The sequence below is a fragment of the Miscanthus floridulus genome, chromosome 3 (genome assembly GCF_019320115.1).
Source record: "Miscanthus floridulus cultivar M001 chromosome 3, ASM1932011v1, whole genome shotgun sequence".
In the NCBI taxonomy this organism is placed as follows: Eukaryota; Viridiplantae; Streptophyta; class Magnoliopsida; order Poales; family Poaceae; genus Miscanthus; species Miscanthus floridulus.
In genome coordinates, this window is record NC_089582.1 from 120,570,870 (window position 1) to 120,593,610 (window position 22,741).

The following is a 22,741-nucleotide window of genomic DNA, read 5'->3' on the forward strand; positions in this document are numbered from 1 at the left end:
GATCTAGATCTACATGCACATGAAACATCCATAAAACTAACTAATTGTTCACTAAAATCAAGAAACATGAACCAAATAAGAGTATGATCTTGTTCCCCTACCTAATTTACCCAAGTACATTCAAAACTTGGGTCTAATTTGCTTCATAAGTAGCTCAAGCACCATAGAAGAGAGATAAAAACAAAACTCTAATTACTCACTAACCAACCATTAAAACTTCGAAAAAAGTGTGGAATAGCATTTTCTTACCTTCTACAACCTCTCCACCAAAGGATTTGAGACCAAAACCTTCCCCCCTTAGTAGAGCAATTTTTGGGACGTGCCCAAGGCCTCCCCACCATTCTTTCACGAGTTGGAGTGAGTGACTGAAAGGTCCTAATGGATAGAGGGGGGGGTGAATAGCCTATTAAAAATTTCTACAACAACACTTAATAAAACGGTTAGACAATTATGAGGCGAAGCAAGTGTTGCGCTAGCCTACTCAAAAGGCAAGCCACCTATCACAATTCTAGTTTAGATAGTGTCTATTCACATAATAGCTATGACACTACTCTATGTTAGTGTGCTCTTAAAGGCTAACTAAAGAGCCACACCAACCAAGCATGCAAGCTCTCACAACTAGTTACACTAAAGAGCTTGACAACTAGTTTGCGGTAATATAAAGAGAGTGGTCAGCAGTTCAAGGATGTATCCAAGCTAAAATCTGGTATTCCTTTTCACATAATGTACTTTGCAGTAGTTGGCTGTTCATTTTTTTAAACCGTTGATTTTGCAGAGCAAGATGCAGAACTCAACCAACTTCGCCAAACCGTTGAGCAAATCCGTCAAGAGAAAACGAAAGAGTCGGAGCGAGCAGATAAACTGGCCGAAGAATTGAAAGGTAGGTACCCCCTGATCGGAAGTGATGTCATAATACTTTGTTGTCGTGACGAACCGTTGTAATTCTTTGTAGATTATTGACATAAAACCAAGGCGCAGTTCGATGTGCCGGTGCAGGAAGCTAAAGTCCAGAAAGACAACTTCAACACTATAACCGCCGCAATAAAACTAGTACTCGACTGCATCGACGTTGAACCGGCGCCCTGTCCTGACATCATGCAGCAAGGGCCAGATACCATCATTCAGAGATGCAAGGCAGCGTGGGAGAACTTCAAAAACTTCAACCGTGATGTCGTTTTGACCGCCACTACTCATGCCCTTGCAGTGGTTCGGTCCCATTATCCGTCCATTGACATCCAGTCGATAGGTGGTGGGTTCACCGATGGGCTTAGTGACGCGCAAACCCAGCAGCTAGAGGATGATGTTGAGGACGTAGAAAAAATTCTTGTCGGCGATATAGACCTGTTTGGTGAAACAGAAACTGATGGCGAAGCTTAAGAAACTGCCCGGATGTTATTGTCTGTAACACTTGATTAACCTGGCGATGGAAAAACGTTGTATTTACTTCCCGATGCTGTTATGCATAAGTAGTGTTTGGTCAGTTAGTTTTCACTAATCTTGACGCCTTAGCTAGGCCGTAATCCATAACGCGTAGCGCGGAGCTCATGCGTATGTTGGAAAAACAGGTCTTATCACAAAACCGTAGCCTACCGTCCAACACGCAGAGCACGGAGCTCATTGCACGTTTGGTGGGATGTTGGACCCTTGGTGTCCTCCGGAGTTCTCATTGTTAAAAAACATGCTGTTCAGCAGCCAACTTGACTAACTTGGCGAAAAAAATAGTTCAAGTGGCGTCCGAGCAGTTAGTTCAAGTGGCGTCCGAGCAGTTAGTTCAAGCCTGAAATCTAGGCCTTGACTAGCCTGTAGTCCGTAACATCGAGTGCAGAGACCCTGACACGTGTAGGATGAATAGGCGTGACCAAGGAACCGCAGCCGACCAACCGTAACGCAGAGCGCGGAGCCCCTAAGCGCGCATAGGATGTAGTCAGAGACTGGGTCTTTTCCATAGAAAACAGAAGGAAAAAACGTGTGCTGCTCGAAGATTGGCGAGCTGTGTTTTGAAATTTGGAGCGAAAAATCGCCGTCGTTTTTGGTAGAAAAACCTGTGTGATCCGAAGAAAACATAGTAGTCGATTTATGGAGAAATCGTACTCGACGAATTGGAGAAATCGTGTTCGGCGATTTTTGGAGTTAACGTGTTCGACGAATTGGAGAGATCGTGCTCGGCGATTTGGAGAGATCATGCTTGGCGATTTGGAGAGATCGTGCTCGGTGATTTGGAGAAATCGTGCTCGGCGTTTTGAAGAGATCGTGCTCGGCGATTTGGAGAAATCGTGCTCGATGATTTGGAGAAATCGTGCTCAGCGATTTGGGCGTACTTGGCGAGCGTATTGGAGGCCGTCACGGAGTGGCGTATAGCCCGCTAGCGGTAAGTGAAGCTTATGATGAAGGAAAAAATGGAGAGAAATTATGGAGACCAGAACTTTATTAATATTAAAGTAAAGAATACATATCTATGTTATTTTAGGGGTAGAAACATATAAGGAGCTCTATGTGCCAGGAGTTGGGAACATCGAGTCCATCTAAGTCGCATAAGCGATAAGACCCTAGTCGAGTAACACCTTTTACGACGTAAGGGCCCTCCCATGGTGAAGACAGCTTGTGAAGCCCTTCGGTTTTTTGTTTCCGACGTAAGACGAGGTCGCCGATCGTGAACGAACGACCTTTGACGTTACGGTTGTAATACCTCCGCAGACCTTCAAGGTACTTGGATGTGCAAATGCAAGTAATTAGATGTTCTTCCTCGGCCCGATCAATGTCTTCTGTTCGAACAGCTGTGGCTTGGTCTTCATCATAGTTTTCTACTCTGGGTGCTCGGAATGCAATATCCGCTGGAAGTATAGCCTCTGAGCCGTAGACCATAAAATATGGAGATACGCCAATACTGTGACTAGCTTAAGTGCATAGTCCCTAGACCATAGCTGGTAGTTCTTTGAGCCATCTGCCCGGATGTTTTTCTTCTTTCTGATAGAGCCTTTTTTTGAGGGCGTCGAGGATCATACCATTGGCTCGTTCGACCTGGCCGTTAGCTCTAGGATGAGCAACGAAAATGTATTTAACAGAGATGCACCGTTCTTCGTAGAAGTCCCAAAAATGATGGCCGGTAAAAGTTGTCCCGAGGTCAGTGATGATGCTGTTCGAGAGACCAAATCTGTGTATGATGTCTTCAAAGAGCTCGACTACTTTCTTAGCAGTAGCTGCAACGAGTGGTTTGTACTCAATCCACTTGGAGAACTTATCAATGGCGACATACACATACCAGAAACCTCCTGGCGCTGGTTTGAAAGGTCCGATCATATCCAGTCCCCAGCATGAGAATGGCCAGGAAGCTGGGATGGTCTGTAGTTCCTGTGCCAGTACATGTATTTGCTTGGCAAAAAACTGACAACCCTCACATCGTCGAACGAGATTTTCCACATCGGAGATGGCCGTGGGCCAGTAAAAACCTACTCAGAAAGCTTTGCCGACCAGAGTTCTCGAAGCCGCATGATTGCCATAGGAGCTAGAGTGAATTTCGGAGAGTAGCTTCACACCATCGTCTTGGATGATGCACTTCTGCAGTATCCCTTCCTTGGCACTTTTCCTCATCAGGCTACCATCCACCAACATGTAGTGCTTACTTCAGTGAATTAGTCATTCGGTTTCGATTTTGTCGGTGGGTACTTCACCGTTGGAGAGGTATTTGATGAACTGTTCCCTCCAATAGGCGACCTACGAAGGTATCATGAGTACCAACTGCTCGGCAAGGGGTACTTCTACAACTTCCTTATCTTCTTTAATGGATGGTGTCAAGAGGTCCTGAACGAAAACCCCCGGCGAAGCCGCGGTGCGAGAAGATCCTATCTTTGATAGCTGGTCGGCTATTTGGTTTTGATCCCGTACCATGTGGTGGTACTCAATGCCGTAGAATTTCCCTTCAAGCTTCCTGATTTTGGTGCAGTAAGCGTCCATCTTCTCACTGGAAGAGGACCAATCTTTATTAAGCTGATTGATAACCAGCGCGGAATCCCCGTATACCATGAGGCGTTTGACGCCAAGCTTGATGGCTATATGGAGGCCATGGAGACATGCTTCATATTCCGTGGCGTTGTTGGAGACCAGGAAATGTATGCGAAGAATGTATCAGAGTTTATCCTTTGTCGGTGTGATGAACAAAATGCCCACACCGGCACCATTGATATTAAGGGCGCCGTCGAAGTACATCACCCAGTGCTCGGGGCAAGTGGCGGTGATGGGTTCTTGGATTTTGGTCCACTTAGCGATGAAATCGGTGAGCGCCATCGATGTAGGCCTCGATGTTATGGCTGATCTGTTGGTCGGCGATGAGTTTATCGGCGGTTTTAGTCTTGACGACCACGTCATCGATGTAGGCCTCGATGTTATGGCTGATCTGTTGGTCGAGGCACGTCTAGATAGCCCTTTGGTAGGTTGCTCCAGCGTTCTTTAGTCCGAAGGACATAGTGGTGTAGCAGTATGCACCAAAAGGCGTAATGAAAGACATTTTGACCTGGTCTTCCTTCTTGAGGGAGATCTGATGGTTGCCGGAGTAACAGTCAAGAAAGGAGAGCAATTCGTAGCCAGCGATGGAGTCTACAACCTTGTCTATCTGAGGCAGGCCAAAGGGGTCCTTAGGGCAGTGTTTGTTAAGATCAGTATAATCAACACACATTCTCCATTCTTTATTCTTTTTCTTAACAAGAACAGGATTAGCTAACCAATCTGGATGATACACTTCTTTTATAAATCCGACAGCTAAGAGCCATTTTATTTCTACCCTAATAGCCTCCTTTTTGTGTGGCGCGAATCGGCGAAGTTTCTGCTTGATCGGTTTAGCGGTCGGCGAGACATTCAAGGAGTGCTCGATCTTCTCCCGTGGTACCCCCGGCATGTCTACAGGTTTCCAAGCAAACACATTGGCATTGGCATGTAGGAAGGAGACGAGCGCGCTTTCCTATTTGGGGTCAAGGTGTGCCCAATTTTAACCGTCTTGAAAGGGTCGTCGAGGCCGAGGCCGATCTCCTTGACTTCCTTGGACTTGGCGGAGGCCCAAGGAGGCTCTAGGATCTCCATGTCATTAGCACATGCGGTCTTGGCTTTGGCGACCACGCTAGCCATCTAGATGGAGAGGTCGGTGGCTTCGGCGAGGGTGAGACTTTCTGTCTCGCTGGTGTAGGCGACGGAGAGGTTAGCCCACAGAGATAGGACTCCTGCGGGCGAAGGCATCTTCAACACCAAATACGCATAGTGCGGAATGGCCATGAACTTGGTCAGAGCCGGACGCCCTAGTATGGCATGGTAGGCGGTGTCGAAGTCAGCGACATAGAAGTTGATATGCTCCACTCGGTAGTTGGATGCCATGCCAAACTGTACTAGTAGGGTAATTTCCCCAAGTGGTCTGGATGCCCTGCCAGGTACCATGCCCTAGAAGGAGGAGTCTAAGGGCGTGAGGTCTGTTGTCCTGAGGCCGAGCTCCCTTAGGGCCCCGACGAAGAGTAGATTCAAAGCGCTCCCACCGTCGACGAGGACTTTTCTGAAGAGCACCTTCTGGATAGTCGCGTTAAGGACGAAGGGAAAACGCCTTGTGTAGGGTATGTCCGCCCACTGGTTGGCCCTGCTGAAGGTGATGGAGATTTCGGACCACGGGCGATAGCTGGGGTTGGCGGTAGTTTCTTCTAAAATGACGGCGAGCACTCGTCGGGTGGCGAGCTTCTGTTCCCTTCTGCTCTCGTTGGAGGCGAAACCCCTGAAGATGGTGGCGACCACCTTGTTGTGGTCCTAGAAGGCATTATTATTATCCCCAGGTGGTCGGCGTCCTCCGTTCCCACCATTTTCGTCGTTGTACTTTTTCTCCTAGAACTCCTTAACCAAACCAAGGCAATCTTTCATCTTGTGTTTAGCGTTCTTGTGCAGGGGGCACGGACCATCGAGGATCTTCTTGTACTGCTCATCATAGTTACGCTTTGCGCGCAGCTCATTAACGTTGGCAACAAAGTGATCTGGTCGGCGACGACGATTCTGACCAGGTTTGAATCCATCTGGCCGATCATGTCCGCTGTCCTGATGGAAACTATGGTCGTCATAGCGGCGATCGTTGAACTGTCGATTGTCGTTGCGGTCGTCGTGGCGGCGAGGCAGGCGATTAGTGCCCGTATCTTCATTAAAACACACCTTCGCTTCCTCGGCGTCGGCGTACTGGTCGGCAGATGTGATCATCTCGCCGATGCCAGTAGGTGGCTTTCTGTTGAACTTAGAACGGAGTTCTCGGTGATGAAGTCCTCGGACGAAGGCGGTGATGACCTCGGCCTCCGTGATGTTGGGAATAGAATTCCACATCTCGGAGAAGCGTCTGATGTAGTCGTGGAGTAGTTCAGACGGCTTTTGGTTGATGCGGTTGAGATCGTGCTTGGTGCCCGGTCGCCTGCATGTGGCCATGTAGTTGTCGGTGAAGACTCTCTTCAGATCTTCCCAAGAGCCGATGGAGTCCGGGGCGAGGCTTGTGAACCAGCTCATGGCGGCTGGCGTGAGCATGACAGGGAGATAGTTCGCCATGACATTGGTGTCTCCTCTGGCGGCACGGACGGTGGTGGCATAAGCCTGCAGCGATTGAGTTGGGTTCATCCTTCCTTCGTAGGGCTCGACTCCGGTGATTTTGAAACCATGGGGCCACTGGAGCGTTCGGAGTGCCCTAGTGAACGTAGGGGGCCCTTCTAGGCTGTCGTGGCCGACATCGGTAGTATTGCCGGTGACGATCGGCTCTAGAGCTGAGTTTGGGTTACCGTACTCTTGCTTGTACTCCTGGCGACATCGTACTTCATCTTCATGGCGCCTGAAACATCGTTGATCGATACGCCGTCGTGCGTCCCGAAGGTTACTGAGGTGCACTCAGGTGTCCTGTTCGACCTCTTGGTCATGCAGGCGATGATGCTCGGTGTGGTGGCCTCCAACTCCCCCCTAGGGAGGTAGTGACTAGTCAGCGAAGCAGCTTTGACTAGGGTGGTGATTAGATCTAGGATCGGTTGATCGGTGGATCACGCTTGTGGAGCATGAAGGTCTCTGAACTTCTCGGATCTCGTTAACTTGACAGTGTGCCGCTTTAAGCATAGCGGCGACCTTGGTGAGCTCGGGTGTCTATGGGAGGTGAGCAAGTTCGTTGGTGGCCATGGCCAGATTGGCGCTCAGAGTCTTGAAAACGTCGTGGCCGTCAACGCAGAGGAATTCTTCGTTGAGGTTGCAATGGAGGGGCCTTCCTTGTGAATCGAACTGGTTATCACGAGCGGCCTCAGCCATCGCAATGGCGTGTTCGTTATCACGCCGTTGCATGCGGTTGGCGTTCCTGTTTTCACGGGCGACGCGTTCCTCATCTGTTTTGCCATTCTGAGGGGGGCTGTCGATACTAACGTTGAAGATTGTGCCACCCCGGAAAGGCAGGAGAGGAGGTTGCTTGGTGAAGGTCTCGGTGAGGGGCTCGGTGGATCCTTGAGACTCAGAGTTCGGATTTTCCTCAAGGATAGTTTGGAGGGATGCTCCGAGACCCTAGCTAGCGTGCAGCATGTTGACGGTTGGTGGAAGCTGGTCGGCGAGCCGGTCGGCGAATTTGCCCCTCAGGGCGTCCTGATATGTAGCTACAGTGTTGGCGAGCCCGAAGGGTAGGACGGCGAGCCCTAGAGTTTGCCGAGCATTGAACATCAATAGATCGGGATCGGAGGGTGCTCGGTGCTGAACAAGGGTGTCTAGAGCCAACTTAGCAATGGAGAGGCAATCGGCGAGTTTCAGGCCGACCCGATCGATAGATTTGATCAGATCGTCATTGTTGACATGCCTCCTCTGGTAGCAAGGAAGCGAGCGGTGAGTGGCTGATGGAGTCAACCCCAGAAGTGGTTCTGAGATTGGATCTGCGGTTGCAGGTGCAAGGGTGGTCGGCGCAAAACAGATCTGCACCGGCTCAAGAAGCTCTCCAACTCCATCGGCGTTGATGACCCACGTGATGGATCCAACCATGAAGATCTGGCCAGGCTACGGGAGGGATGAAGAGCCTATGGAAAAAACCATCTTGTTCGACAAGGAAACAGTACGCACACCCCTACCTGGTGCACCAACTGTCGACAGAATATTATCGGCAGTCCACCGAGGGGTATCCCATGATGGTAGATTGATCGGTAGAGGAGCGTGTAATCAAGAACAAGAAGGCAATAGAGACACACGAGTTATACAGGTTCAGGCCATCAGTATGACGTAATACCTTACTCCTGTGGTCTGTTGGTTTGTATTAGCTATCATATGGTTTGCCATGATTTTGTAGGGGTTCCCTGCCCGCCTTACATAGTCCGGGAGGCAAGGTTACAAGATGGTTAGATCTGAGAGATAACCGGAAAGTAATAACAGATTACAAGAAACACGGGATCGTGCATATCCTATCAGGCTACATGACATCTTTTGGATATCCTTCCCATGCCTTGCGGGAGGCGCCGAGCAGAATCGTGCCCCGCAAGGCTCCTTCTCGTGGGCTGGACTGCCCCTAGAGGCGTAGCCCATGTGGCCTACCATGGGTATCCAGGGTCGTACCCCCCACAGTGGTCAATAAGATTATACCACCACGTAGATGAAGGAACCAATCAATCACAAGGATGAATAACAATGAAGATCAATCACCTAAGAATCAATGATGAACACAATGATTTTTACCGAGGTTCACTTGCTTGCCGGTAAGCTAGTCCTCGTTGTGGCGATTCACTCACATGGAGGTTCACACGCTAATTGGCTTCACATGCCAAACTCTCAATAGGGTGCCACACAACCAACACAAGATGAGGATCACACAAGCCACGAGCAATTCACTAGAGTACCTTTTGGCTATCCACCGAGGAAAGGCCAAGAATCCCTCACAATCACCACGATCGGAGTTGGAGACAATCACCAATCTCCGCTCGATAATCCTTGCTGCTCCAAGCCATCTAGGTGGCAGCAACCACCAAGAGTAACAAGCAAAATCTATAGCGAAACACGAACACCAAGTGCCTCTAGATGCAATCACTCAAGCAATGCACTTGGATTCACTCCCAATCTCACAAAAATGATGAATCAATGATGGAGATGAGTGGGAGGGCTTTGGCTAAGCTCACAAGATTGATATGTCAATGAAAATTGCCAAAGGTACGAGCTTCAATAGGCCATGGGGCTTAAATAGATGTCCCCATGAAATAGAGCCGTTGTACCCCTTCACTGGGCACAACGCGGGCTGACCGGACGCTCCGGTCAAGTTGACCGGACACTGGACCTCAGCGTTCGGTCGCCCAATGACCACCACGTGTCCCGACTTCAACGATCACTTGAGTTCACCAGACGCTGCACTATAATTGACCGGACGCTAAGCCACCAGCGTTTGATCGTTTCTAGTAAGGTTCTAGAAAGGCCTTTTGCCCACCGGACGCGTCTGGTCATGCACGACTGGACCCTTCCATCGTCCGGTCAGAAACCCTAGCTTCTGAGCGCTGTTCGACAACAGGACCGGACTCACCTCGCCAGTGTCTGGTCAGTCCATGACCCAGCGTTCGGTCGATTGACCGACACTGGCGTCTATGCTGCCACACTTGACCGGACGCATCGGTCCTACAGAGACCAGTGTCCGGTCACTTAGTGGCCAGCAAGACTAACTCCTTTTCACCTCTAACTTCTTCACCCTTGCTCAAATGTGCCAACCACCAAGTGTATCACCTTGTGCACATGTGTTAGCATATTTTTCACAAACATTTTCAAGGGTGTTAGCATTCCACTAGATCCTAAATGCATATGCAATGAGTTAGAGCATCTAGTGGCACTTTGATAACCGCATTTCGATACGAGTTTCACCCCTCTTAATAGTATGGCTATCAAACCTAAATGTGATCACACTCTCTAGGTGTCTTGATCACCAAAACAAAATAGCTCCTATGGTTTATACCTTTCTCTTGAGCTTTTTGTTTTTCTCTTTCTTCTTTCCAAGTCCAAGCACTTGATCATCACCATGGCATCATCATCATGCTATGATCTCCATTTGCTTCACCACTTGGAATGTGCTACCTATCTCATGATCACTTGATAAACTAGGTTAGCACTTAGGGTTTCATCAATTCACCAAAACCAAACTAGAGCTTTCAATCTTCTCCTTTTTGGTAATTGATGACAACCCTTATACAAAGAAATGAAATAAAATTCAATTGAATCCATGTTGCTTGCCCAAGCATATTTACCAAGTGTAAAAGAATATAGACAAGTTTCATGAACCCTAAATGGTAGCAATTGCTCCCCCTACATATGTGCTAAGAGTTTGGAGTGTAGCTTGCACATATGCTTAGATAGGAAATATAGGAGACAATGTCTACCAAATGATGCTAAGGTACAAAAGATGGACCTTTGAAGTGTGATACCAATCGGAGTGCACCATTATACCATCCTTAGCATCATGGTTAGCTTGATACCACTTGTACACATGCTTTGAAAAGATACCACTTGGAAATACTTGGAAATGAAATCATTAGATGTCCTATGCATGCTAGTTTTTCATTTTATAATTCAAACCTACAACTAGCATACATCACACAAGCATGGATATTGAAATTTAAAACTTGTGCTATGCCAGCAAATATATGAAATGCACATTCAAATGCACCATACAAATCCATGAGCTTGCTCCCCCTACTTGTGTGCTCTCCCCCTATGACCAATTTTCCCTTATCACTTGTATCTTTATTTCTCTTCCCCTTTGTCACTTATGTCTTTGTTTCACTTATATCTTTGCTTCTCTCCCATTTCACTATCTTTTCACTTTATCTTTGTGCACGATTTCTCCCCCTTTGTCATCAATGACCACAAAGGCTTAAAATATAGATAGTACCACGTGTAGGGTCGAGATTATCGATGTCAATCAATGGGGTGAGGATTATTTTCCCAAATTTGGTCTAATCTAGATCATTCACCAAATATATTTAACTTGGTTTGATCCAAGGACAAGCTTCTTCACACCTCCAAATGAGCGTTACCTTGTACCATGTTGAGTTAAACACTTAGAGTTTATTTTCTAGATGAAACACTAGGTTTACAAGCTCATAAACATGTCATATGCCATCACTAGATCAAGTCAAGCATAGAACCAATAGTGATACCATATAAACATCAAATTCATTTGTTTTTCATGAATGAGCCTAATAAAATAGAACCACTTGAAGGTCCTAAAAAGATTGAAAGCGTGACTAGATACACTAAACATGTCCTTAGAAAGGATGTATGTCATGCCAATCAACTTTTACCTCGAATAGCTCGAAGGAGAGGCATGTCATATAAGTGGGGAGTGCATCAACACATATTTGAGAAATCTAATATGTTCAACTCATTCCTTAGCTTGCAAAACCTTTTCTCATCCAATGGCTTGGTGAATATGTCAGCAAGTTGATCTTCGGTGCCTACACTCTCAATGCAAATGTCCCCTTTTTGTTGATGATCTCTTATGAAATGGTGGCGGACATCAATGTGCTTTGTTCTTGCATGTTGAACCGGATTATTGGTTAACTTGATTGCACTCTCATTGTCACATAGCAATGGCACTTTCTTGAACTTAATTCCAAAATCACTCAAGGTGGCCTTCATCCAAAGTATTTGTGCACAACAACTACCGACAGATATGTATTCGGCTTCGGCGGTTGATAATGCAAAACTATTTTGCTTCTTTGATGACCATGAAACAAGTGATCTTCCTAACAATTAACATGTGCCTGAGGTGCTCTTCCTTTCAACCTTGCATCCCGTATAATCCAAGTTGGAGTAACCAACTAGCTTAAACTTTGCTCCTTTGAGATACCACAAACCAACATTTTGTGTATGCTTCAAGTACCTCAATATTCTCTTTGTAGCCTTCAAATGACTTTTTCTTGGTGAGGCTTGAAATCTTGCACACATGCATACACTAAACATAACATCCAACCTTGATGCGGTCACATAGAGTAGGCTTCCAATCATAGACTGATACAACTTTTGATCCACTATATTGCCACTTACATCACTATCCAAGTTGCCATTGGTTTCCATTGGTGTGCTAATGACTTTGCTATCACTCATGCCAAACTTCTTGATCATGTCCTTGATGTACTTGCCTTGACTTACAAATGTACCATTCTTTAATTGCTTGATTTGAAGACCAAGGAAGTAACTCAACTCTCCAATCATAGACATCTCAAACTCATTAGCTATCATCTTTCTAAACTCATCACAAAAATCTTGATTGGTTGATCCAAATATGATATCATCAACATAGATTTCCAAAACAAATAGATCTTTTCCAATCTTCTTGATGAAAAGAGTGGTGTCAACCTTGCCCATTGTGAACCCTTTAGAGAGGAGGAAATCCCTCAATCTCTCATACCATGCTCTAGGTGCTTGCTTCAAGCCATACAATGCTTTCTTTAACTTGTACACATGGTTGGGCTTCTTGTCATCTTCAAAACCGGGAGATTGCTCAACATATACTTCTTTATTGATGTAGCCATTGAGAAATGCACTCTTAACATCCATTTGATAGAGCTTGATGTTGTGGGCACAAGCATAGGCTAGCAAGATTCTAATTGCTTCCAATCTAGCAACCGGGGCATATGTTTCTCTAAAGTCAAGACCTTCAACTTGTGTATAGCCTTATGCTACCAATCTTGCTTTGTTCCTTACTACTATCTCATCTTGATCTTGCTTGTTTCTAAAGACCCATTTAGTTCCAATCACATTGTGTCCCTTTGGTCTTTCTACTAACTCCCATAATTGATTTCATGTGAAATTATTCAACTCTTCATGCATAGCATTTACCCAATCAACATCCTTCAATGCTTCATCTATCTTCTTTGGTTCAATAGATGACACAAATGAGAAGTGTTCACAAAATGATGCCAATCTTGATCTTGTTTGTACATCTCTTGAAATATCACTAATGATAGTGTCCAAAGGATGATCTCTTGCAATATTGGTTGGTTGGAGTATTGGGACTTGATTGCTTACACTTGCTTGATCATTTGGCTGAGATGATGTACTAGCCACTTGATCTTGTTCATTATCATGAGAGCCACTTGCACTAACTTGATTTGTATCATCTTGCACATTTGAGTTAGAGAGCACTTGCACTTGATCATCTTCATCATCATTCACTTGCCTAGGCCTCAATTCACCAATATCCATGTTCTTTATGGCATTTGAAAGTTGAATGCCTCTAACATCTTCCAAGTTCTCATTCTCTACTTGTGAACCCTTGATTTCATCAAATTCAACATCATGAACTTCCTAAAGAGTACCACTATTCAAATTCCAAACTCTATATGCTTTACTTGTAGTGGAGTAACCAAGTAGAAATCATTCATCACATTTCTTGTCAAACTTGACCAATCTAGTGCCTTTCTTCAAGATATAACATTTGCAACCAAAAACCCAAAAATATGCAATGTTTGGCTTTCTACCATTCAAGAGCTCATATGGTGTCTTCTCTTTCAATGGGTGACAATAGAGGCGGTTGCTACAATAGCAAGCCGTGTTGATAGCTTCAGCCCAAAAAGATTGACTCACATTGTACTCACTAAGCATAGACCTTGCCATATCAATGAGTGTTCTATTCTTCCTCTCAACAAGGCCATTTGATTGTGGAGTGTACTTGGCCGAGAATTGATGTCTAATTCTAAATTCATCACATAACTCATCAATTCTTGTGTTTTTGAACTCACTACCATTGTTACTTCTAACTCTCTTGATGGTTGTTTTAAACTCATTGTGAATGCCCTTGACAAATGATTTGAATGTTGCAAACACATCACTTTTGTCCACTAGAAAGAATACCCAAGTGTATCTAGTGTAATCATCCACTATCACAAAGTCATATTTGTTACCACCAATGCTAGTGTATTGTGTTGGCTCAAACAAATCCATGTGCAATAACTCAAATGCTTTACTAGTGCTCCTCATGCTTTTCTTAGGATGGGTGTTTCTAACTTGTTTGCCGGCTTGACAAGAGCTACAAAGTTTATCCTTCTCAAACACATCTTTCAAGCCTCTAACCAAGTCATGCTTAACCAATCTATTCAATTATTTCATTCCAACATAACCAAGCCTTCTATGCCATAACCAACCCATGCTAGACTTAGTGAATAAGCATGTAGATAATATAGCTTCACTAGCATTGAAATCAACCAAGTATAGATTCTCATATCTAAAGCCTTTGAAGATCAAGTTAGAGCCATCTACACTTATGATCTCCACATCATCTACCCCAAATATGCATTTGAATCCAAGATCACACAATTGAGCTACGGATAGCAAATTGAAGTTCAAGCTCTCTACTAGCAACACATTGGATATGCTCATGTCATTAGATATTGCAATCTTACCAAGCCCTTTGACCTTGCCTTTGCCATTGTCACCAAATGTGATACTATCATAACCATCATTGCCATTGGTGTTGATTGAGTTGAACATTCTTGCATCACTGGTCATGTGTTGAGTGCACCCACTATCAAGAACCCAATGCCTTCCTACGGCTTTGTAATTAACCTACAAAAGAAGATCAATTCTTTTTAGGTACCCAAACTTACTTGGGTCCTTGAAGGTTAGTCACTAAGCACTTTGGTACCCAAATAGATTTCTTCTTTGAGCCCATCCATGGTTTACCAATGAACTTAGCCTTTACACCATTTGTACCCTTAGTAAGCATATAGCATGAATCAAGCTTAATGGAGGATACATTAGCATTTTTGCTCTTGTTTTTGCATTCTTGCTCTTTATGGCCCACTTGCTTGCAACTATTGCAAAACCAACCATTATTCTTCACAAAACTAGTCTTGTGAGGAGCAAAGGCCACTTTGCCTTTCTTGGGGGTATAGCCCAATCCCTCTTTGTAGAGAGAAGCTCTTTGGCTACCCAAGCATATAAGCAAGCGGTCCTCACCACTATAGGCCTAGCCAAAGTGTGAGTGAGCTTGTTGACCTCCTTCTTGAGATTCTCATTCTCAACCATTAGTGAGGCATCACAAGTGAAACCATCACTACAAGATGAGGTAGAAGTAGAAGTACTGCAAGAAGGGTTAGTGGGAGGAACAATGATAGGCATAGATAATGATTCATCAATTATATCATAAGTTAAACCTACATTGCAAGTTTCAACATGCTTCTTTTTATTTTGCTCATCAAGCAAAGAGGAATGAGCCATTTCAAGCTTTTTGTGAGCTTTGCTAAGCTTCTCATTGGCTTCTTCTAGCCTCTCATGAGATGCATTGAGCTCATCAAAGGTTTGCTTAAGGGCTTTTAGTTCCTTACGCAAGCTTTTGCATTCCCTTCCCTTGATGTCAAAGTGTTCTCTAGCATCTTCTAGAATGTCAAATAATTCATCTTTGGCGGGTTCATCATCATCACTATCACTATCATGGTTATTTTCATTTTCATTTTCATGTTCTTCATCGCTTTCATCATCACTATTTTGTACCTAAGTGGCCTTAGCCATGAAGCATGATGAAGATTTGAAGAGAGAAGGCTTCTCATTGATTGCAATGCTTGCAAATGCCTTCTTCTTGGTGGTCTCATCATCATCACTTGAGGAAGCATCACTATCCCAAGTGACCACATATGAACCACCCTTCTTCTTCTTGAATGCCATCTTGTCTTTCTTCTCTTTCTTTTCTTTCTTGTCCTTCTTCTTGTTTTTCTTGTTGTCATAATCATTGTCGCTATTGTATGGGCATTGAGCAACAAGATGATCTTTGCTTCCACACTTGAAGCACCTTCTTGACTCTTCTTTGTTCTTGGATGAAGACTTCTTTCTTCTAGCACGATAGCCCTTCTTCACCATGAACTTGCCAAATCTCTTGACAAATAGAGCCATTTTCTCATCATCATCGTCATCCCAAGATTCATCTTCCTCACTTGATGTTTCTTGCTTAGCTTTCCCTTTGGATGGTGTGGCCTTGAATGCCACACTCTTCTTCTTCTCATCTTTCTTCTCATCCTTTTTCTCCTTCTTTTCTTCCTTCTCATCTTCATCTCTATATGTATCATCGGTCATGATGTCTCCCAACACTTGGTTTGGTGTCATGGTGTCCAAACCACTCCTTACTAGAATAGTGACCAATGTACCAAATCTTGAAGGTAAGCATCTCAAAAACTTATGGGAGAAGTCCTTGTCCTTCACCTCTTCTCCAAGTGCTTTGAGATCATTGATAAGCACTTGAAGCCTATGAAACATCTCCGGCACACTCTCATCCTCCTTCATCTTGAAGCTTGTAAACTTCTCCTTGAGAATATAAGCCTTTGCACCTTTCACAGCTTGAGTGCCCTCAAATGATTCTTCCAACTTCTTCCAAGCCTCATGAGCCATCTCAATATTCTTGATTTGCTCAAAAGTTCTCTCATCAATTGCATCATAAATAGCACTTAGAGCAATGTCATTGTTTTGGAGAAGCACTTCTTCGGCCGCGGTGGGATTCTCTGGATCACCAATCTTAATTTTGGTTTCTACCACCTTCCACACCTTTCTAATGATTGACTTGATGTGGGTGGTCATTTTTTACTTCCAATAAGGATAATTTGTGCCATCAAATTGGGGTGGCTTCTTGGTATTATTGATTTGAGCCATTTTGACACCGAAGGTTGTTAAGCCTCAAATTACGGTGACCTCGGCTCCGATACCACTTAAAGGTCCTAATGGCTAGAGGGGGGTGAATAGCCTATTAAAAATTTCTACAGCAACACTTAATAAAATGGTTAGACAATTATGAGGCGAAGCAAGTGTTGTGCTAGCCTACTCAAAAGGCAAGCCACCTATCACAATTCTAGTTTAGATAGTGTCTATTCACACAATAGCTATGACACTACTCTATGTTAGTGTGCTCTCAAAGGCTAATTAAAGAGCCACACCAACCAAACATGCAAGCTCTCACAACTAGTTACACTAAAGATCTTGACAACTAGTTTGCGGTAATATAAAGAGAGTGATCAAGAAGATTATACCGCCGCATAGATGAAGGAACCAATCAATCACAAGGATGAATAACAATGAAGACCAATCACCTCGGAATCAATGATGAACACAATGATTTTTACCGAGGTTCACTTGCTTGCTGGCAAGCTAGTCCTCGTTGTGGCAATTCACTCACTTGGAGGTTCACGCGCTAATTGGCTTCACACGCCAAACCCTTAATAGAGTCCCACACAACCAACACAAGATGAGGATCACACAAGCCACGAGCAATTCACTAGAGTACTTTTTGGCTCTCCGCCGAGGAAAGATCAAGAACCCCTCATAATCACCACGATCGGAGCCAGAGACAATCACCAACCTCCGCTCGATGATCCTCGCTGCTCCAAGCCATCTAGGTGGTGGCAACCACCAAGAGTAACAAGCAAAATCCGCAGCAAAACATGAACACCAAGTGCCTCTAGATGCAATCACTCAAGCAATGCACTTGGATTCACTCTCAATCTCACAAAGATGAGGAATCAATGATGGAGATGAGTGGGAGGGCTTTGGCTAAGCTCACAAGGTTGCTATGTCAATGAAAATTGCCAAAGGTATGAGCTTCAACCGGCCACGGGGCTTAAATAGATGTTCCCACGAAATAGAGTCGTTGTATCCCTTCACTGGGCACAACGCGGGCTGACCGGACGCTCTAGTCAAGTTGACCGGACACTGGACCTCAGCGTTCGGTCGCCCGACGACCGCCACGTGTCCCGACTTCAACGGTCACTTGAGTTCACCGGACGCTACGCTATAACTGATCGGACGCTCAGCCACCAGTGTCCGGTCATTTCCAGTAAGGCTCCAGAAACGCCTTTTGCCCACCGAACGCGTCCGGTCATGCACGACCGGACCCTTCCATCGTCCGATCAGAAACCTTAGCTTCTGAGCGCTGTCCGACAACAGGACTGGACTCACCTCGCTAGCGCCCGGTCAGTCTATGACCCAGCATTTGGTCGATTGACCGACACTGGCGTCTATGCTGCCACACTTGACTGGACGTGCCGGTCCTACAGAGACCAGCGTCCGGTCACTTAGTGACCAGCAAGACTAACTCATTTTCACCTCTAACTTCTTCACCCTTGCTCAAATATGCCAACCACCAAGTGTATCACCTTGTGCACATGTGTTAGCATATTTTCACAAACATTTTCAAGGGTGTTCGCATTCCACTAGATCCTAAATGCATATGCAATGAGTTAGAGCATCTAGTGGCACTTTGATAACTGCATTTCGATATGAGTTTTACCCCTCTTAATAGTATGGCTATCAAACCTAAATGTGATCACACTCTCTAGGTGTCTTGATCACCAAAACAAAATAGCTTCTATGGTTTATACCTTTGCCTTAAGCTTTTTATTTTTCTCTTTCTTCTTTCCAAGTCCAAGCACTTGATCATCACCATGGCATCATCATCATGCTATGATCTCCATTTGCTTCACCACTTGGAATGTGCTACCTATCTCATGATCACTTGATAAACTAGGTTAGCACTTAGGGTTTAATCAATTCACCAAAATCAAACTAGAGCTTTTAGTGACCCGAGGAGAAAGAAGGTGCTGTAGCCTTTTTATATGTGGGTCATTTGTAGGGGCGGCTGGTGATTGAGCCACCCCTACAAATCGGAGGTATTTATACCAGGGCATTTCTAGGGGCAGCACGATCACCAGCCGCCCCTACATATAGCAACACCAGGGGTGGCTCGTATCACCAGCCGCCCTTGTTGTTCCATTTGTAGGGGTGGCTGGTCTTTGGGCTCCCGAGCACGCCACTGTAGGGGTGGCTCCATCACCAGCCGCCCCTACAAAAAATTTGTCCCGTTGCTAAAAAACGTTTTTCACGTAGTGAGTATCACTTAAACACGATTGATGCTTGTGGAGAAGAAGTGATATGGCTAGTATGTGTGAATCTATGTTATGAGTTCTGACATCGGGTTAGCTGACGACTCGGCGTTAGTCCCTTCGCAATTTTTTACCAGCTGTGATCAAGTAAAAAATGTATTTGATCCCGACAGCTCATCAACACAATGCACGAGCCCATCTAATGTTCTACTCCAAATGATAGCAGGGAAGCAGGTAGTTGTATAGTTTGCAAATCTATAATCAATCAACAGAGTACAAGAGTGGGCATAACATCCTAGTCTTTCAATAGGAGCATGGTTTGCATCAAACGTACCATAGGATTAGACATCATTTTTAACGCACCCGATGGAACTCCTAGGTGACGTGGGTCATGTGAAATCTCATTTCGGTCTGTTTGGAGACAGTGTTTGCATCGGTGCAATATAGGTGCGCGGTTTGCGTTGAACATACCATAGACTTAGATCGCGCTGCTGTAGGTGAAGCTCTATGTCTCGTGGAACGTGCTCAGCATGGCACCCACAATGTGCAGCTCACCATTTGATTCTAGGTAGTTGTGGTGGCAAAGCCTCGCAGGTGGCGACAGCGATGGCAGCGGCGTCGCGGTTGGAGTAGCACCGGCGGCGTTGCTGCTGTAGACGGAGATTTCTCCAGTGCAGTCGATCACCGAGAACTTGTCTTGGTAGTAGACGATGGACCCCATGGAGAACTCCAATTTGGTGTCGAGCAGCGTCCATGCGCTGTCGACTCCAACCCGACAGAACGCGGCCTCCACGGAGCACCCAAGCATGGCCATGGCCACACACTCACGACCGGCGGTGTTAGGCAGCGCCGAGAGCACGATCTCACGAAAGAACATGTCCCTCATGTCTTCTAGCTTGATGGCTCTACCTATGACATCCGTGTCCCCATAGCTGTTGGTGGGATGGAGGACCCACCGGTCGTGGACCCTAGACACACATTCCGATGAGGACGCCGCCGCGATGTGTTCGCCTGTAGGTGGGAGCTCAACACAGGGGGCACGGGCACCACCGAATGGATTCAGCAGCGTCATGAACGCCGCCTTATCCATGAGTGCTAGACACCCACATGAGGAGCCACATGCCACCTTGCCACGCACGTCGGGCAGCGTCTTAGACAAGACCTTCTTCTTCGGGATGCAGTAGAAGCCGCCGCGTTCCGAGTCGGGGTCGAACGGGAGAAGCGGGAGTGGCCCAAAGGTCGCGAACGGGACGGCGGCGCGCCATGGGGAGCAAGCAGATTGGAAGGACACCGCGTCGTGGCCTGACGCGAGACGCTGCCCGATGGACTCGAGGAGATCCTCTGGCAGGCCGGATCTCCAGTCAGGGAGAGGTAGGGACCTTCTCTTGGGATTGGGAGGCTGAGCCATGGAAGACATATGACATCAACTATGGTTCACGCAAGAAACAGCAAGCGAGGGCGATGGAACACGTGAGCGTGAAACCAAGTGAAAGGAGGAAAAAGCTGTCCCTTTTGCAAATGCAAAGAGGGGAAGTAATTAAATGTAGGCAGATTTGGTAAGGTTCTCAGAAATACAAAGCGGTTTCTTTTGTCTTAATTCTTTTTCCTTCTGTGTTAATACTCTTTCCTTTTGCTCGTTGCCATGTATGCTGGTGCATGCAAACATACAATGTGTATATGGATAACACAATAATTTTCTACTTCCTATTTTGCCATGATTCCTCTATCACATGACAGGCAATATTCAATCAAGGAGAATGGCATGATCAATCAGTAATTAAGATGTCGTGGGATCACAGGCGTGGGCAGACGGACGAACCAAAACAAATGTCGCACAAAAAAATGTCACATCAAGCATCAGTGTATCAATGCCAACCATTGACTCATCCTCTAGAGTTTACAAATGTAAGCCATGGCCAATGTTCAAAAAACGTTATTAAACGTCGTTTAATCGAGTTTAAACGCTGAACATTGGCCCAGCGTTGCGTTTAGGGAGTAGACGCTCAATTAGACGCTGGGCGCGCCTAGGCGCTTGTTTACACGCGCGGCAGCGATTAAACGGCGTGGAATCGGTAAAAAAACAGAGCTAGGTGGTGGAAAACGCACGGCTCGCGAGCAGGGAAGCGCGCGGCGCGCGAGCGGAAAGAGGGAAGGAATCGCGCGCGGCACACGCGCGCGTGGTAAAGAAGCGCGGGAGGGCGCGGAAAACAGCAGGCGGGCCCGACATGGGAGCACAAATTGGCCGCAAGAAACAGAGTCGGGATTTGTCGCACTCCTGACTCCAGTCCCGCCTCTGCCTACCACCCGCCTGGTCGCTTCTCGCCACCGTTGGTAGGGCCGTAGGGGTCGTCGCTGGGGCTCCCCTTCTCCTTGGCAGCCGCAGAGGCCGTAGGCGCAGGGGTCGTCGCCTGCAACAGAGGGCAGGCCACCGGCGCAGGACCAGGAGTCGACAACAGCAACGCAGAGGCCGGCTGGTGCAGGCCCAACCCCTCACTCATTCTCTCCAGGTGCTCCCTCGGTCTCTCCCCATCTTCCCATGCTCTATAGTTTTGATTTCTGCATGTCAATCACTCAATTGATGAATTAGATTGGGGATTTAGTGTTAAGATTGAATGTGTACTGCCTCGGTAGCTCCTTAGTCCTTATGATGTGTTGATTTGTTGGTCCTTATTATGCTTCTCTTGTTCTTGGATTAGGATTAGGATGTCGACTTATCTTTATTTGTGTGTGGACCATAAGACCATTATTGTGTGTTGTACTGCTATTTAATTTGTGGACCATTAAGGCATGTGATGAACTGTGACTGTTGTGTGTATATTTTCTTGTGATATTTTGCCTTATGCTGCTGCCCTGTTGTTTGGAAGCTTGGCTGTACATGTAGTCATGTACAATATTGAGCTGCCCCTCATAGATGAGTTTCTACTCTTTAACTATTATTTGATTTTTCTGTTTTCAGATTATTAACTTGTCTCTCTTTGATTGTTAGCTGTTGTTGAATGGAAGAAACCAAGGAGGAAAGAAACTGATGTCAAAAACAAGTGTGCAGCAAGAGGTGTGGTCACTGTTATTACTTCTAGTTGTGTTATTAGTATTGATTTTGCTCTCAGCATCATAAAAAGTAAAAAACAAAACAAAAACGTTTAATCTACGTTTAAACTTCCGAAACTCTAAACCATAGGCTAGCGTTCGCCTAGCGTCTAGTGTTTTTTTGAACATTGGCCATGGCAATAAATTACAACAATTCAGGGCAAGTTCAGTGAGAAATCCCTCTTTTTCAAGGTTTAACTTCAGTGAGAAATCATCATTCTTTTTCTTGCCTGCCTACATCAAATTGTTCAAAAATAAACAAAGATCAATCCACAGACATTTTGCAGTGCAGAGATAACTTTGTGACCTGGCTTGGTGTTGCTGTTATGGGAACACCAATTCAGCGAGCGAGGTCTAGAGGTGCAAAGGCCTAATGCCAAATATCTTAATACCATCCAGTGTAATAAAAAAATTAGCAAACCAAAAATTTAGTGGTCATAAAAAAAGTTGATAAGAGAAAAATATCTAATATATTTTACCAGTAAAGTATCTAACATTGGTACACCAAGCTCATGAATTGAGACTATCAGTAAATAAATAAGGCTCGAGCTACTTGAAACGAGATTGGTATAGACAAAGGGCTAACTATGCTAAAAAATAATGGCATCCAATGTGCAGACACACAATATCGAAAAAATAGATGATTAACTATATAACAAGAACGTCTGCAGCATCATGAACTATGGTTGTGTAACATCATGAACGACGAGCGATGGAGGACGGGCGACGTCAATTGGTCTACATATGCGAAGACAACGACTTGGGTGCACGACTCAAGTGGCGTCGAGGTAGCGACGCAGTAGCCGAGGATG